Source organism: Canis lupus, chromosome 19 (genome assembly GCF_003254725.2).
Source record: "Canis lupus dingo isolate Sandy chromosome 19, ASM325472v2, whole genome shotgun sequence".
Taxonomy (NCBI): Eukaryota; Metazoa; Chordata; class Mammalia; order Carnivora; family Canidae; genus Canis; species Canis lupus.
This window is the reverse complement of record NC_064261.1, coordinates 41,670,232-41,689,143: the sequence shown is the minus strand read 5'-3', so window position 1 is coordinate 41,689,143 and position 18,912 is coordinate 41,670,232.

The window sequence follows — 18,912 nt, the reverse complement described above, 5'->3', positions numbered from 1 at the left end:
ATTGCTCAGGATTATATGGACAGAGGGGTAGAGAAGAACATAGCATCTATCTGAACAATAAGATCGTGACATAAAGCAGATTTCTATTATAACTGATATGAAAGTCTTTTGTTCCTTCAGTTATTCCATCATTGTTAGAGAGTAGAACTGAGCTAACTTTTCCTAATAGTACTTTTATTTTAACTAACATTTTATTTATTTTTTAATTTTTTAAAGATTTATTTATTTATTTATTTATTTATTTAAGAGAGAGAGAGAGAGAGAGAGGCAGAGACACAGGAGGAGGGAGAAGCAGGCTCCATGCCAGGAGCCTGACGTGGGACTCGATCCTGGGACTCCAGGATTGTGCCCTGGGCCAAAGGCAGGTGCCAAACCACTGGGCCACCCAGGGATCCCCTTAACTAACATTTTAGACAAGTTAGGTATAATCAATGTGAATGAGAATCTGAGTTTTTCCTTTATCATAGTACCTTATGTTTAATAGCATAAGGAACTCAGGAATAGTTCCAGAAAATTGAAACACCATCTAAATGAAAAGTATCAAAAATTGTTTGCACTTTAAAATTAACAATAAAAAATTTAACCATAAAAAGCAAATGGACAATAATGTTCAATCCTATCAGCCTTATGAGGCTAATGATGAGTGCGACTGGACTGATCATATTTTTTTAAAAAAATAAAATATTTATTGTGAAAGAGTAAACACAAATCTGAAATCTTAGCAATGCAACATAAATGAACAAAAAAATTCCGTTAGATTTCAATGTTTGGTCTATTTAATTTTATTGCAGCTAAACTCATCTCTTCCCTGTGAGCAGATTGCAACATAAATTGATATTTATGACATTTTATAACTGTTCACAGTGTTAAGAAAACATCTGAAAATGCTTTTTATTTATTCCTTTTAAGATAGGTAAGAAAGAAGTGAGGTTCTCTGTTGTGCCTTTGTTGTGTTTTGCTTTTTTGCTTCTCTTATTTTCTTGTTATATGCTACAGTTTAACTGACTGAGAGAAAAAAAAAATTATTTCCTATTCAACTCTCATACTAAGCCCACATTCAACCATTATGGCTCCTTCTACTTCTTTTTCCCCTTAACATTTGAAATGCCCAGCTCGTCGAAATCCAATCTGAATCAGCTCAGCTGTTGCTTTCTCTACGTTCTCCCCATTCTGCTATTGGAAGGTGCCCCATGTACCCCGAGTTCAGAATCTTCAACTCCCGCTGGGCTTCTAATGCTGTAAATTGTGGAGGCCGAGAAAATTAAGGCCATTCCACCTCAAGTTTAGCGTTAGAACAAGTATAGCCATCTCAGACCCCTGTGAATAAAAGCTGAACTTTACCGGGAAAACCGCAGAACACCCTTGACAGAGAGTCCCATATCAGAATGAGAACAGAGCTCAGAAAGCCCTCGACAGAGACAGAAAATCCCGTACTGGAATGAAAATAGAGCTTAAGAAATTCCTCCACCCCTTCTGAAAATCCCCTAGACCAGCCCATAAAAACCCAGCTGTAACCCCCCTTGGGGCCCAAGTCCCTGCTCTGCTGTGTCGGGTATACTGGGACCCAAGCTCGAGGTTGCTAATAAACCCTCGTGTGCTTGCATCTGTGTCGGCTCCTTGGTGGTTTTCTCGGATTCGCAGTCTTGAGCACAACATAAATAATACTGAACATTCTTCATCAGTGTCTCATCTTTCCCATGCCATTTCCCTCAAGACCCCAGCTCAGCACCCTGCCTCACACTTTGTCTTAGGCATAGAAAACAGATGTCTTCCTAAGTGTCCTCATTTTTTTTCATTTCTCCCTATCCACTCGGTCTTAACACTTAACACCCACTTATCTCCACAGCCTCTCATCCTCACACCCCAGTGTGGAAGCAGTTCTTGGGTCATCTGGGCTACTTTCCCTGCCTCTGCCCTGGTGTCTGCTACCTGCAAGCCCAGCTAGATGCAAACAGACACACTTCCCCAGTCATCTCCTTTTCCATTCTGTCATCTTCAGCCACTTCTCTGAACATACTTCAATTTCTTTCATTTAAAATAAATAAATAACAGTAGGGCATCTGGATAGCCCAGTCGGTTAAGCATCTGACTCTTGATATCTTCTCTGGTCATGATCTCAGGGTTGTGGGATCAAGCCCCTCACAGGGACTCCTCATTCAGCTTGGAGTCTGCTGGAGATTCTCTCCTTCTCCCTCTACCCCTTGCCCTACTCACATGCACTCTCTCTAAAAAAATAAATAAAATCTTAAAAAAAGTTAACAACTACAACAAAGCCCAAACATACACATTTTCTTACTATTAAGCAATATCTCTTTCTTTTTACAGACAAGCTTCTTAGAAGAGAAAACCCACTCTGAATATCGCCCTTTCCAGAGACCTCTCCTTGCTATTATCTGGGCCTCCTCACTATTTCACCAAATTGCTCTTACCAGCATCATTAATGCTGTTCCATTGAACAACCTTTATCAGCCTGTGACATATAGACATTTAAAGAGTTAAAGGAGGAATAGGAGACTACACAGGTTATTGAGAAGGATCTTCCAGAGTAGTAGGAGGAAAGCCATGGGCCAGTGTTACATAAAACTCAAAGGAAATAATGTTAGCAAAGAGAAAGCAAGCAACATTATCCATGGCAGCAAAATGATTAAAAACAAATAAGAATTGAGATCTGTTCAATGGAATAGTATTAATGTATAGAACTGTTGGATCACTATGTTGTATCCAAAACTAACATGACTCTCTATGTTAACTACACTGAAACTAAACCCCTTATCTTCACATTTACAAACTCTCTGTTGACTATCTGTTTCCATGTAGCAATTTTCTTATCACTTCTAAGGACTAGCTATAATCATTGCTAACTTTTTCAGGTCCAGAACCTTACAACTTGGTGATCATATGATATAATGTCCTGATTTGAGCTCTTTTAAGAGTGAAAGGGGACACTAATAACTTCATTGTGATAACAAAAAATAGACTAGGACTCTCCTTAGCAAACCAAGTCATATGATTACTTTATTTAAAACCAACTAACATTCTCAAAAAATTTAACATACAGTTACCATATGAACTAACAGTGACATTCTCAGGTGGCATTTTTATGTTCACATAAAACTTTTTTATAAATGTTCATAGTAGCATTTTTCATAATGGCCAAAAAGTGAAAGAAACCCAAATGTGTATCAACTGATGAATGGATAAACAAAATGTGGTATATCCAGACAATGGGATATTATTCAACCACAAAGAGTAGTGAACTGCTGATATATGCTGCAATATGGGTAAACCTCAAAAGCATTATGTTCAGTTAAAGAAGCAGACACAAAGATTATATGATCCTGTTTATATTAAATGTCCATAGTAGCTAAATTCATAGAGACAGGAAGTATATTTGTTGTTTCCTAGGGGCTTGGGGAAGGGAGTGACTGGTAATAGGTATGGGGTTTCTTTGTGATAATGAAAATGTTCCAGAATTAGGTAGTGGTAATGGTTATACCACTTTGCAAATATACTAAAAAGTACTGAACTGTCCACTTGAAAAGGGTGAATTTTATTTGAGTTTTAATTTTTTATTTTTTATTATAAAATTTTAATTCCAGTGTAGTTAATGTGCAGTATTATATTTGTTTCAGATATACAATATAATTATTCAATAATTCTTATACATTACTAGGGTGCTCCTCATGTTAAGTGTACTGTTAACGCCTTCATCTATTTCACTCATCCCCCTCATCTACCTCCCCTCTGGGAACCAACAGAATATCTCTATGGTTAAGAGTCTGTTTCCTGGTTTGTTTTTCTCTCTTTTCCTCTGTTCATTTGTTCTGTTTCTTAAATTTCACAAATGAATGAAATCATGTGATATTTGTCTTTCTCTGACTTATTTCACTTAGCATTATACTCTTTAGCTTCATCCATGTTGCTGCAAATGGCAAGATTTCATTATTTTTTAATAGCTGATCTATATATATGTGGTTATGTATAATTATATATAGTTTTATATCACATCTTTATTGATGGACATTTGGGCTGCTTCCACATCTTGTTTATTGTAAATAATGCTGCAATAAACATAGGAATGCATATATCCTTTTGAATTGTTGTTGTTTTACTCTTTGGGTAAATAACCAGTAGTGGGATTATTGGATCATAGGGTAGTTCTATTTTTAACTTTTTGAGGAATTTCCACACTGTCTTCCACAGTGGCTGTACCAGTTTGCTTCCCCACCAACAGCGCGAGAGGATTCCTTTTTCTCTACATCCTAGCCAGCAATTCTTATTTCTTGTGTTTTGATTCAAGCCATTATGTTAGGTGTGAGGTGATAACTCGTTGTACTTTTGATTTGCATTTCCCTGATGAAGAGTCATATTGAGCATCTTTTTATGTGTCTGTTCCCTATTTATATGTCTTCTTTGGAGAAATGTCTGTTCATGTCTTCTGCCCAGTTTTTAATTGGATTATTTGCTTTTTTGGTGTTGAGTTATATAAGTTTTTTACGTACTTTGGATACTACCCATTATCAGATATGTCATTTGCAAATATCACCTCCCATTCAGTAGGTTGCCTTTTAGTTTGTTGATTGTTTCCTTCACTGTGCAGAAGCTTTTTATTTTTATGTACTCCCAATAGTTTATTTTTGGTTTTGTTTCCCTTGCCTTAGGAGACATATCTAGAAAGATGTTGCTATGGTTAATATCATGGAAATTACCATTTGCACTCTCTTCTAGGATTTTTATGGTTCTAGGTCTTGCACTCAGGTCCTTAATCCATTTTGAGTTTATTTTTGTGCATGGTGTAAGAACGTGGTGCAGTTTCATTCTTTTGCAGGCCATTCTCTCAGTACCATTTGTTGAAAGACTGTCTTTTTCCCATTGAATATTCTTGCCTCTTGTGTCAAAGAATAATTGACCATAGAGTTGAGGGTTTATTTCTGAGCTTTCTATTCTACTTCATTGATCTATGTAATTTTTTCGTGCCAGTACCATTCTGTTTTGACTACTACAACTTTGTAAAATAACTTCAAGACTGGAATTGTGATACCTCCAGTTTTGTTTTTCTTTGCTTTGGCTATTGGGGTCTTTCGTGGTTGCATACAAGTTTTAAAATAGCTTTTTCTAGTTCTTTGAAAACTGCCATTGGTATTTTGATAGTGACTAATTTAAATATGTAGATTGCTTTGGGTAGTATAAGCATTTTAACAATATTCGTTCTTTCCATCCGTGAGCATGAAATGTCTTCCATTTCTTTGTACTGTCTTCAGTTTTCTTTCATCAATGTTCTATAGTTTTTTTTAACTTTCTGATACTTAAATATGACTTATTTTATTGAGGTAAATTCATGTAAAATAAAATTCACCATTTTTTAATAATAAATTTATTTTTTATTGGTGTTCAATTTGCCAACATACAGAATAACACCCAGTGTTTATCCCGTCAAGTGCCCCCCTCAGTGCCCGTCACCCATTCACCCCCACCCCCTGCCCTCCTCCCCTTCCACCACCCCTAGTTCGTGTAAAATTTAGTGGCACTTCATACACCCACAGAATTGTACAATCATCACCTCCACCTAAAATTTTTTCTTGTTGTTCTATAGTGTTTAGAGTACAGGTCTACTACAGTACCTACAGTCTCACCTCCCTTTAATTCATGCTCCACGTAGCCAAGAGATTACTCTAAAACAATATCATTCCTTTGCTTATACTTTTACACACAGAGGCTTCCCATAGAATCCAAACTTTTTACCACTATATAGAGGCTCTTCATAATCTGATCTCTGGGTAGATTTCAACCCCAACTATTGTGTTTACCCTCATACCCTCCAACAACAGCTGCTTGAAAGTTCCCATAAAGTTCCCTGCTGTCTTTTTTGGACTACAGCCTTTGTCTGATTAACTCATACTAATGTTTCATGGACTCAACTCAGAAATCACCTCCTTAAAGGAATATTTATTGACGTCTTCCTAACACCACCTCCTCCCATTCTGTGTTAGATGCCTCTTTGGTGACCTCTATCACAGCAGTTCCCTTCTGTATTATAATTGTCTCTTCTCTTTATTCCCCCAAAGTATTGTATGTAAATTCTAGAACACCAGCATGGTATTTATCTGCATTCTCCAAAATGTCTATGGAATGAAGAAAGGAAAAATTAAAGTCAATAATAGTTGTCTATGGTCTATCCAGACAGGGACACAGGCAGAGGGAGAAGCCTGCTCCACGCAAGGAGCTCGATGTGAGACTTGAACCCGGGAATCCAGGATCATGCCGAGCCAAAGGCAGACACCCAACCAATGAGCCACCCAGGCGTCCCAGGACATACTCTTTGAAGAGCTTTTCAGATTCTGGAGTTAGGTGATTTTGAGCCATGCTTACTATCTTATGTACAATTAGCTAAGGGGGAGGAGGTACACACTCTGGTGTCCATTAGACCCACATTGGATCTCTGCCCCTTCTCTTTACCTCTCTAAGTCTCAGTTTCCTCCTTTGCAATAAGCTTGCCTGGAGCAATGTTCTAAGATGGGCTTTTGCAGATGAACAATGATTGCTAGTGAGCTATTATAATTGTGACCTAGGACTCTCCTTGTTTGGGCAGCTGCTCAACATAATGAGTTGATGAGCTGAACAAAACCAATTGTTTCATTTGACAGACTACATCTTGCCATACTCTCTAAAGTCTGCCTCCTTCTTCCTTACATCCTGTGTCCTCACCTTCTCTGACTACTCTATCTAAATTAGTTTTCACTATGCCTGCTCCCACTCCCTCCAGCTCACAGGTCCTCCAGGTCCTCTTTTGTCATCACAACTCTTCAGTTCTTTCGTGGTGTTGATCACCATTTGTAATTCCAGAGTATAAGTCTCATAACTGTGTTGTTCAGCATGATAGCTCCTGGGCCTCACCCAGAGTCCAGAACAGAGCTATTAGGCAATCAATCAATATCTGATAAATGGATAAATTATACCACATTATGATCAATCTGGGCAACCAATTTGTATAGAATTTTTTGGGAGTTGTTTAACTTCAGTGAGATTCCTGGAAACTGTTTCTGCTCTCCTAATGTGAGAAAGACACATTTGTTATCAAATGGATCAATTCCAGGTACTAGGAGGTCACGATCTCAGAGACTTCCCCTCTGCTCCCCGATTCCCAATGGCTTCAGCACTGAAGAATATTGAAAATCATGTCAAAGAAGGTTCTATTCTTGCAGAACAATCTGTAAGTCTGGATCATCCTCAAAAGTTCTTAGCAACATACGAACAGAGAACATCTAGAAAAATAGTTTCTCAAACAAAGCTTCTGTCAAAGAAAGGAATATAATGAATATAAAATCTATTGGTCATGCCTTAAAATGAGCATCACAACCTAGCTACCCGCATTTTGCCAGATGCTGAGGGATCATGCCACAATGCGGTAGAACACTGATCATGCCCTGCAGTCACTTCCAAGCTGGCTGGAGAAGCCGAGACTGACATCCTTGAAATCTGGAGAGAATACAAGTCCACATAAATTATGGGCTAAGGCGTGTTTTACAGAGGACTGCTAAAGTTACTGTAACTTTAGTGCAGACGCCCAAGGAGAGGGAAGATCATTGAAAGCTGAAAGCTTCCCCGACTGGAGCTTGAGGAAAGGGTCAAGAATGAGGAGGGGAGGCCAGCAGGAGGGTCTGATATAAGGGTAGCTCCCCTGCTGGTGCTAGGCTTGCCCTTCACAAAGGGCGGCGTGCGCGGGCAGTCGGTGGCAGGGCCCTCCCGAGCTGGCACACGTTGCCCCCCCCACCTGCAAAAGTTGTGGCTTCCCGGCCACTTCTCTGCGGACTCCTGCCTTCTCCTGAGCAAAGCAAAACTAAATCAACACGACTATAATAACTGCCACGAAAGGATGCAATAGATTCTCTACCCACAAGATTGGCAGCAAGTGGAGATTCCATGCTTCTGCCAAAGGAAACATAAGGACAAGCATTATAAAAATGGGGCTGGCTAAATAGTTGTTATTTCTGATAAAGGACGAAATGCTGAAAACAAATGACAGCAGGACATGCAGCATGTCTGGTTGGGAGTATGTGAGTGTGGGGTGTGTTCATGCATGGTGTGTGTGACTGTGTATGTGTATGTTCATCTTGTATGTATGGTATGTGGTGTGTACGCACGTGCACTGTATGGTGTATATGCATGCGTGTGTGTGTGTGTGTGTATGTGTGTAGAGCACATGTTTCTCTCCCTCCCGGGGCACCTGCTAGACTATTCTTGTTTTATGGCTCACTGAAGGAGGTTTGGGGTTCAGTACCCTTCTTCCTTTACCCCTTCCAGCCCACTTGGCATCCCATCCCCCTTATGACCAGTGCCCACCTTCGGGGACCCTCCCTCCCACTGGTTTCCTTTGCAGCAGCAGGAGGTGAGCCGTGCCCCGCCCCTGAGAGCCAGGAAAGCAGAGGAAGTGACTTTGATGGATCACATTGTACTGGAGGCCCGGCACTAGCAGATTAGAAAGGCTGCAGCTCCTGCGCGTGGGCCTCCATCCTGGGGTTGTTCTGATGAGATAATTTTTCTCATTAACCTTGATAACTCTCTGCTGATATATGGATCTGTTTGCACTAACATAGAACTTTATCTTTTTTTTTTTTTTTTTTTTTTTTTTTGTCCATCTAGACTTTCCGGGGAGGAGAGTGCAGAGCCTGGTGGCTCAGCCCTCTTAGTAGTCCAGGTTGCCAGCTTGGGGGTGCCCAGGGCGGACCTCGAGGGAGGAACACAACAGGAATGCAACGGTGCCTGTCTTTGGCTTTTCGTAGCTATTAAACTCTCAACAAATACAGCAGAAGGTGGAGGGAGTGAGAGGTTCAGAGATGGAAGTATCCCGCGTGGGGAGGTGCGGCAAGTCTGCTCCCAGTCCTGCTCGTAAGCATTACGTGCATGGCCTAGATTTAGCCTTCAGCAAAGCCCAGCCAGCTGCTCTGGCTCTTTCCCATTGCCCCCTTAGCTCAGACACTCTAGCCTCTGCCCCAGTTGTTCCTGCGCTGTGAAGCAGTGTGGCACATTCACAATCCCTAATTTAGGGTGTCTATCCCAGAACTCTGTCTCTTCTCCACAGACAGCATGAATTTCTGTATTATGTAGACACTTCACTTACAGTATTGAAGTCTCTTCCCTTGGTAGGCTGTGAGCACTTTGAGATACAGGCTCTCTTTTTCATCTCTGTTTCCTCAGTATTAATACAGTGTCTGGCACATAGCAAGTTCTTGATAAATGTTTGTTGATATGAATGAGAATAAGATGCGAAATTCAGAAGTACCTTAAATGCAGGGGGAATTCAGGTATAAGGGGAAGTTATTAGCATAAGTTGCATTGTATCCATTTGGGGCCTAATGTGGTATCCTTGCATCTGCTCATCTGGACACAGTATTTTCCCAGAGTTTCTCACAGAAGGAAAGGCCAGGGCAAGTTAATAATACCGAGGATCTGGTCCATTATCATGCAAAAACAGGACCCAAGAATGTAATATATCAACAGATTAAATACTTTCATGGAAGCCCAATGCAAGATGATTATGTTGTTTATAAGTATATCAATCATTTTAAAAATAGTTCACAAGTGAGTATGCTCCTGATATAGGACACAAGTGAAATGACAATCATTCACATAAACCAACTTAGAAACTATATCAAAATCCAAAATTAAAGCTCTTTAACAAGCTCATTAACAAGAGGCGCAAGCAGAAGCTTTTCTGACTCCTTGTCTCCAATCTGATCCTTCACACCAACATGCATACCCCAAACACCTTCTTCCCTCCGCTAGGCAGAAGCCATTCAATAGCCTTGGCTTATAGACTGATGCTCAATTTCAGAAAGATGCTATTGTTTCAAGTAGCATCATAATTAATTAATGAGGCCAGCAAAGGTGTTATGTGAGGTGATAGGGTTAGGGGAGTGGAATTTAAAGAACTCTCCAGGCAGTTTCCTTCCCACAGAATGCAAGAGGGGTCAGCTGGCAGCTGCTGTGAAGTTAGACCCAGTGCTGATGTTTGAGGAAGGACACAGACTAGACAGAGAGGGATGGCATTCTCCCTTTCAATGGGGGTGGTTCTCAAACTTAGGGAACTTGTCATCACTGACACTGCTGGTGCTGAGAGCCGCTGCTTTATAGGAAGCTGACCTCAGAAAAAGCAAGGTTACCTCAAAGCTATTGGTACTGGGAGAGGAACCAGTGAATATTATTTGAGTTATAGAGAACTGGAAGCTGTAAAGGATCTTATAAAGCTTCTGATCCGCATCTTCATTTTATAGACAAAGAAACAAGGATTCAGTGAGGCCAAGTAGCATCATTTTAAACATAAGTGACTCAATGTTATACCAAGAGAGATACATTTTTGGTCATGAGACAAACCGAGACCACTCAAATGGTTGATTAAGCTACTAAATGTATTGTAAATATTACAGCACTATATACCATGGGATTAAGAAGGAAGTACTTGTTCTTTATATAAAGGTTCTGGTTCCTGAATTTGATGTGAAGAAAACTATGTTCAAGTTGTGCTCCATAAAATGATCTCTTCCTACTATGTGCCAGACACCCTGTCAGGTCATGGGAATAGAGCTCACAGTCTGGTGGAGGAGACATAGTTTTGACAATATGGTTAGAGTTGGCCAGACAAATTCTTAAAAAAGGTTGGCCTCCAGCTTTTTATGAGCATATCACATTTATATGTTATAGATGAGTAGAAGAAGCTGAAATGGTTACAAAGAAGTGGAGTTCCCTTCAAATGTGTCCCAGCCTTTTACAAATGTACAGATACGTATGAAGTCAATGAAAATTGTTATGCTGTTGGCTGGCTCTCACTTTGAGGAAGCCTGGCAAGTCCCAGGCAGAGCTAGTAGTTCTCATTTTTGCTTTCAACCTATCTCAGTCTTAGTTTCTTGTCTATCTAATGAAATGAAGATTTAATAAAATGAGATCTGAGAGTAATGTGCCTCACATAGGGCTGGCATGTGGAAGACACACAATAATATTGTAGCTTATGCCAAAGTGAGAGAAAGAATGCTTTAGCGAATTCCAAATAATATTTTAATTTTGTTTATGCTTTACCTCCATGCTAGGAAATGGATAACATTATTATCCTCACTTTGCTAATAAAAACAAAGGTTCAGAAACATGAAGAAACCTGCGTAAAGTCATGCACTTAGTAGGTGTGGATCGTGAATTCAAACCCAAGGGTGTTTAAATTAAATTTGTTTTCTTAATGATGCATTCTTGATGACACTTTAGCCTGTGAAAGAGAAAAAAATGTCTGAAAAGAGTTTCTACCTAACCTAAGGAAAGAGTTGACCTGTATACAGTACGTTTCTTTCGGTGCTGCAGTGTATTATCACTTCAGCTTTCTTAACATTACTTCGTGAAGTAAGAGTTAAAAACTGGATCTGTGGCCAATTGCTACATCCCTCACTACCGCCGTTTACCTAACACTTAGTCTGCTTTGTTAATTTATATTACCTGTCTCTTTCCTTTGGCATATGAACTTATGGCTCCTGAATATTCATTTTATACTTTTTTTCTTGTAAAAGCACCCTGATAAATTACATCAAGTCTGTACAGATAAGTGCATTGCAGATTTACTCAAGCAGGAAAACAAAGAAAAAACAAAAAATGGAAACAACCCATATGCCCATTAATAAAGAGTTGTGGTATAGCCACAAAATGGAATATAATAGCCCCAAAGTGGAATACACATAGGAACATGGATGAATCCTGAAAACATTATGAATGAAAGAAGACACAAAGAACACATAGTGAATGATTCAATTGGCATGATATTCTATAAGTATAGTTACATAACCAAACTCATTTATAGTGACAGAGAGCAAATCAGTGGTGACCTGGGGTCAGGAGGTAGAATGGATAGGTATTAACCTTGAGATATAGGAAGCTTTTTGGAGGGTGATGAAAATATTCTATATCTTGATTGTGGTGATCACACAGTGTATATATTTGTCAAAAGGCATTGTTCTGTATATTTAAAATAGATGCATTGAATTACATGTAAATTATATCTCAGTTAAATTGAGTTTTAATACTGGCTCTTGTTGAGGTACCTGGGTGGTGCAGTGGGTTAAGCATCCATCTCTTGGTTTAGGCTCAGTTTGTGATCTCTGGGTTATGAGATCAAGCCCCATATCAGGCTGGCACTCATCACAGAGACTGCTTAAGAGTTTCTCTCTCCCTCTCCCTCTGCCCCTCACCCCCACATGCTCATGTGCACTCTCTCTATTTCTCTCTCAAATAAATAAATCTTTTTAAAAAGTAGAAAATTTTTAAAAATTAAATTTGTTCTTGCTTTGGCCAGCAAAAGGATGAGGGACAGCACAAGGTCTTTGAGAAAGGAAACTCCTAGGTAACAAATTAAGGTCAAACTATGCCCACTTGGCAAATGTGCTGAGGGCTTCATGGTAGCAAGCTTCCTTGCATCTTTAAAAATGTCTGTTAAGCAATATTTGCCTGAAAAATCCCAACTCTAGTACTCTGGATTTATTTCATAGAGATGGTAAAAAGAAAGAAAAATAAGAAACTTAAACTCATACTATGGTGGAAAACATATTTAAGGAAATGACCCTTCAAAAAGACTGCAGCATGCCATGATTCTAGGATTTTACCAGGAGCTTGAGCTCATGGTGGCAAAGAACTGGGTGCGGAAGTGATGGGAAGAGTGAAAGGATTGATTCTGAAAAGCCATCTGTCATTAAAAGACAGAAAATCACATTACTCTTTACTTGAAACAAAGAAAGGGAATTCCAAATATTTATGAATGAAGAGGAGACTGAGTTAAGGAATCTAGTTCTCCAAATAAACTAGATAATATATAGCCCAACCCCTCAAGAACCACAAACATTGGAAAATATTCCACACAGGACCTTTTGTTTGTGATATTTGATCTGGAATCTGACATCTTGTCAAGATGCAAATAATGGAAGAAACTTAAAGATTAGCTAATGGAAATGTAGGTAGCTTACATGTAAAATCTGGAATTCACCCCAAATGCTTTATTTTTTTATTTTTTGTAATTCACACAAATCCCCTAGTGTGTTACCTGGCACAGAATGGGAACTAAGTAAATCTTTGCTAGAAAGAAGAGAGGGAAAGAGATGTGGAAGGAAGGACCATATTTTAGGTTTCGGCTGACTCCATATGTCTTAAGACAAAAAATATATATATATAGATATTCGATTTAAAAAGTTCAATATGTAAAAGACACCAACTTTAAAAAAAAAATTGATCATGCCTTCCAACCTATCCCCCTCCAATAATCTATTGATAAGTGAGTTAAAATATATATTTAGAATAATTTTAGAAGTCCATAGTTATGAAAGGCATACATTGGGATGGGTACTTAAAATGGATTTCTATTTCTGTATTCCTCCCTCAGCAAATTCTGGGTGAGGAAAGAGAAAACATGCTTAGACTACTCAGTGGATGTCACAGCCTCAACTAAGCATTCAACTTACAGAATCAGAAATGGGGCATTATTATTGAGTAGCCATGGCAGTTCAGCTGATGGATGATCAATGGACATCAACTCAGATGCACAGTTTGACTGACAGAATAAAATTGTCATTCAGCCTAATGGAGGACTTGAATTGGACTCATGGTATTAGAAAGTGAGAAAAGGGTAAACCTTCCCAAATGAGAAAAAATAACCTCCTCTGTGAGTCCATCCTTTTAGCCTGCATCCTTTGATAGTCAACAATATAAAAGTTTGCATTTTCAAATGATCTTTTTCAGTTAGGATTTTATCAACATTCTTTGTTGGTATTATTTAGTATCTTTTCTCATAAAGAGGATAGAAATTGCCTTCTTTCCTCCAGGAGAGAGTAACTGAGCATTATAAAGGTTTTCTGCCAAAAGCATGGAGCCTCAGATAAGTAATCTCATCCTTCACCCATGATAAATAAGCTATTAAAAATCAAGGAAAAAAGGTAACAGTTGGAATGTCTGCAATGCACAATGTTGTAGAAACCTCATTTGTAAGACCACAAGTCTTCTCCATTGTTTAGCCACAATGCTGGAGTCTTCTCTATTTATATTTTTGTTTGGGGATTTTTCTCTTCCCCAGGCTGAACTGCTTTTGTGCATGAGATAGAAAAGCTGCCAGGACTAGTCCATCTGGCTGGCCAAATGGATTGAGCTCACTGGAGCATTGCCAGATGTGTATCAGTAGAAAGTTTAATTCCTAGGCAGTCTAAGCCCTCAATTCCTTTCTCAGTTTAATGGAAACTATGTTTCCATTTTCCAGAAACTCCTGCAATTGGCCTGAGTATCGTCACCCAGTCTTGCCTCCTATAATCTTGCTCCCAGTCTCTATAGCCATCACCCTCCTCAAGACTGCAACATCTCCTCTCTGTCAAGTCCAAACCAGTGAAATGAGTTAGAAAAGGTTTATGCCAAGTGAAAAATCACTGTGTTACATTTGATTACATTTGTCTGACCTTGAACAATCTTAGGAGCCAGAGTAGTCATTTTAGTTAAGTAATTTAGTTTAAATTGCTTAATTAAGAAATAAAATTTCATGGAATTCCCTAGATTAATTTGCACTTATACTTAAGAGCATCAACATTTATAATCAATTTAAAGAGGAAATAGGCCTAGAGTATTTTATAGTTTGCAGTGAAACCTAATTGGATTCATTTGGGTTGAAATAGGAAATACAGAGAGATCTGATATATTTTTAATTTCCCACATCTTAAGGACAAATAATGGGCATTTAATCTTTGTGAGGCACCGAGTTTTAGACTTGAAATTGCAGAAACTGTGGATTTCAGAGATAAACTGGCTGATTCTCCTGTGTTCTTACGTTTTGGGGAAGGCATTCAGCAGAGCCGGATTGTGGCAAGAACTCACAGGCTGGGTTGGCCTACACGTGGTAAGTAGGTGTTGGCCAAGGAGGAAGGTGTTTGGAACCATTATGGATGGGCCTGTTCTTGTCAGCCCTCTGTATGTGCTCGCTACCTACACCATTACTCCCCTCTTTCTCTAAAAAAATAGGTTAAAGGGAGTGTCCGATTTGAATATTTAAGAAGATTCTGTCAGAGGCATAGGGAAGGGATTTGAGGAGAAATGGAGAGAGAGAACAGGTGATCATTGTTAAGCTCAAAAGTTTATCCTAGTCACAGATCTGAGATCCTGAATGGAGACAGCAGTAGTAGTACAAAAGAGGAGATATTCTAATATCTAATATCTAATATCAAAAGGACTTGGGGGGCATATGAGTGGCTCAGTGGTTAAACATCTTTAAACATCTACCTTTGGCTTAGGTCATGATCCCAGGGTCCCAGGATCAAGTCCCTCATCAGGCTTACTGCTGGGAGCCTGCTTCTCCCTCTGGCTATGTCTCTGCCTCTCCCTGTATATCTCTCTTGAATAAATAAATAAAATATTTAAAAAAAAAAAAAAGGACTTGGGGATCTATTGTGAGAAGATGTGGGGGGGAGGGGAGAAATGAAGGGAGTGAGGAAAAAGCAAGGAAAACTGGCAAGTTTTGGTCCGGGGTGACAGCTAGTTATCCACACATCCAGACATCCAGGTTTGTCCAGGGCTGTGCTGGTTAAGGCCTGTAGTACTGGTATTTTATACTCTAGTGTGTCTCATTTTGGCAGATAGATTTATATGGTCACTCTAGTAGAAGAATGAATGGCAATCACATTGAAAATTCTAGGATAGAGATGTGTTGGAAATGGAGATTTTAGACTTGAGATGCTTATGGTATAACTGTGTTTATTCATTCACCTCCTTCAAATCTTTGCTTAAATATCCCTTTCTCAGTGAGGTTCCCTTGACCATCTAATTTATCCTTCAGCGCAGCCCAGGTGGCTCAGTGGTTTAGCACTGCCTTCAGCCCAGAGCGTGATCCTGGAGTCCCAGGATTGAGTCCCATGTCGGGCTTCCTGCATGGAGCCTGCTTCTCCCTCTGCCTGTGTCTCTGCCTCTCTCCCTCTTTCTCTCTGTGCTTGTCTCTCATGAATAAATAAATAAAATATTTTTAAAAAGGTTAAAAATATTTATCCTTCAACCCTCCCCCTTGACCTATTCCTGATCCCCCTTATCTTACTCGACTTTTTCTCTAATCTTATTACTTAACACCTTCCATATGTATACTCAACTTGATTAGCATGTTCATTGACCATTGCCAATCTGCTATGGTGGGAGCTCCTCGAGGATTAGGATCTTGATCTCTTCTGTTCACAGACTTATTCCAAGTACCTAAAACAGTGCCTGCTATTTAGTAGGTAATCAATTATTATTTTTTAATGAATAATGAGTGAATTTTCAATGAGTGAATTGAAAGAACTCAACAAATACATATTGAGAGCCAATTATTTTTGGGCTCTTGTGTGTGTCAGAGATGTTCAGTAGATTCTAGGATGCTCAATAGAAAGTGAATAAATGTGACTCTGAGGCTTGAGAGATGGTCTGGACTAATGTTATAAAAGCGTATATCAGTATTAAGCAGATCGTGTTTGCACTATGGCATGATTAATGCCCCTTAGAGAAATCATTTTAAGAGAAGGGCTCAGGATTGAGCCTAGAGATTAACAACAATTAGGGAAAGGTGTGGGAAGAGAAATTTGAATGGAGACAGAGTAGGAATAGCCAATGAAAAAGCACAATAAAGGGTAGTGTCATGGAACTTGATGGGGACTCAAAAATAAGGAGGGAGTTATAAAAAGTATGAAATAAACCACATTATCCAAGTAAAGCCAGAATTGCTATTGGATTTATTAGGATAGTTGCAATGGGATGAATTGTATTCATATTTGGAAGCCCTTATCCCCCTAAAATGACAGTATTTGGAGCTAGGGCCTTTAAAGAGACAATTAAAGTTAAATGACTTCATGGGGCGGGGCAGTTACAAAAAAACTAGGACTAGTGTCCTTGAGAGATATCGGGTGAGGATACAGAGAGAAGGCAGCTGTCTGGGAACCAAGGAGAGAGATCTCAGGAGAAAACCACTCTGTCCCCACTTGGATCTTGGACTTCGAGTCTCCAGAACTGTGAGAAAATTCATTTCTGGTTGTTTGAGTTACCCAGTCTGTGATATTTTGTTATGAAAGGTTTACCAGCCTAATATAATGGCCATTATTGTTATTGAAATAATAATATTTTCAAGAGGTAGTAAAAGCTGGTATCATAGAGCAGTAGGGTAGGGAAAGAATGAAGGTGAGTAGCTTCCCCATTATATAGAATTGTGGCTAATTGTGAGAGAAAGAAAGAGCCCAGGAACCAGAGAGGCTGTGTTGAAACCCTGGGAGAGCACAATTAAGTCGTGGTTACCATAAATTTCCAAGAGATGAGTTGATCATCTTCACACTATAATATGCATAATTATGCATGTTGATTAGAGCATATTTCTTTGTTTTGTAACTGAAGGAAATCTTGGGAGAGTTTTTAATTTGAACCAGGCAGGAAAATCTTACAAGGATATTAGCAATGAAGTTGCCATTAGCACTCTTTCGGTGTGATTTTAGGGTCACTAAATCATCTGGACTTCACAATCTAAATTCTATCATGCTGATGCTATGCCCCAAGTTGTAGAAAGTTTAGGGTTGTTTTAAGTCATCTCTCAGAATTTTTTAATGCACGTCTGTGTGTTTTTCTCAGTTTGTCACTGACAATTTAAAGTCAGGACTAAGTTTTTCTCTCTGGAGGGCATAGTTACTTTATAGCTACATTAGTTACATAGTTCTATTACTTGACTTTATAGTTACATATAGTTACATAATTATATTACTCCTACTAAAAGACTTTCCCAAATTAGCAAGTTACACTTTTCAAAGTGAATTTGAATTTATTGTCTCCTGATTCCTCTCTTCCTCTCAGGGAATTTGCTTTTGCAGATACTCTACATCTTCCTCAAATCACCCATTTCCCACCACAATACAAATGTTTGTCTCCAATGTTCAAAATAATAACACCTTCTACCCACATTGTCCAAGGTATCGTTATCAGTCTTTGTTCTATCTTCTCTACAAAATTCACTTCTGATGGTCTTAACAGTGATTCGCAGATGTACACATCACCTCTAAGTTAATGACTCTTTACCTTCTGCCGGGCTTCAGTCTGGTAAACCTAAGCATTGGAAATTAACATATCCAAAACAAAACAAAACAAAACAAAACAAAACAAAAAAAAGGAAGCATCTTGATTCTCACTACCATCTCTAATCAAGCCCTTATCATTAGTAGTCTACCAATAAACAGCTTAATTGACCCAGGTGCTCAGGCCAAACCTCAGTGATCACCTTTGAAATTTTTTTTTCTCAATCCATCACCAAAGTTGTATTTGTTTTACCTTAACATGAGACACCTGATTTTAAAAACAAAGCAAAATGAAGAAACAAAAACCCATGGTGCTCATAAAGGTGGTACAGGTAGCCAGAGGTAGTGCCTACTGCCCTAAACATCCTAAGGGTTCACTTACTCTGTGTGTCCCCAATGGCCCCTGCACAGCCCTCATACCCCCATGTGAAGTGTATGTGAATTCAAAGAAAGATTCAAGTTTTGATAGCAGATTCCTTCCTGTCTTTGCCTCAAATTCCCTTCTCTCCAAATGTCTCATGTTTATCCCCAGAGCTGACATGGACTCACCACTTGGCTGCATCGAGTATACAAAAGGGGTAAAATATCTTCTATATAAATAAAAAAGGTGAGCCGAGCATCTCAGGTTTCTAGGGACTGCCTCCTGGCCTCTTCTCAGCTGTAGCCCAGCCTGGGGCCCTGCACTTGTTCTGTGTAATTTCCCCACAGCACTATCTTGCAGCCCTCATTGGGGCTTGTCTGGCTGAGGCCTCCAAACCCACTGGGTGCGTCCCCATGCTTCCCAGCGGGGCGGAGCATTCACCGAGGGCGAGCCCTGCCAGGGCACATCTGACCGGCCCCACTA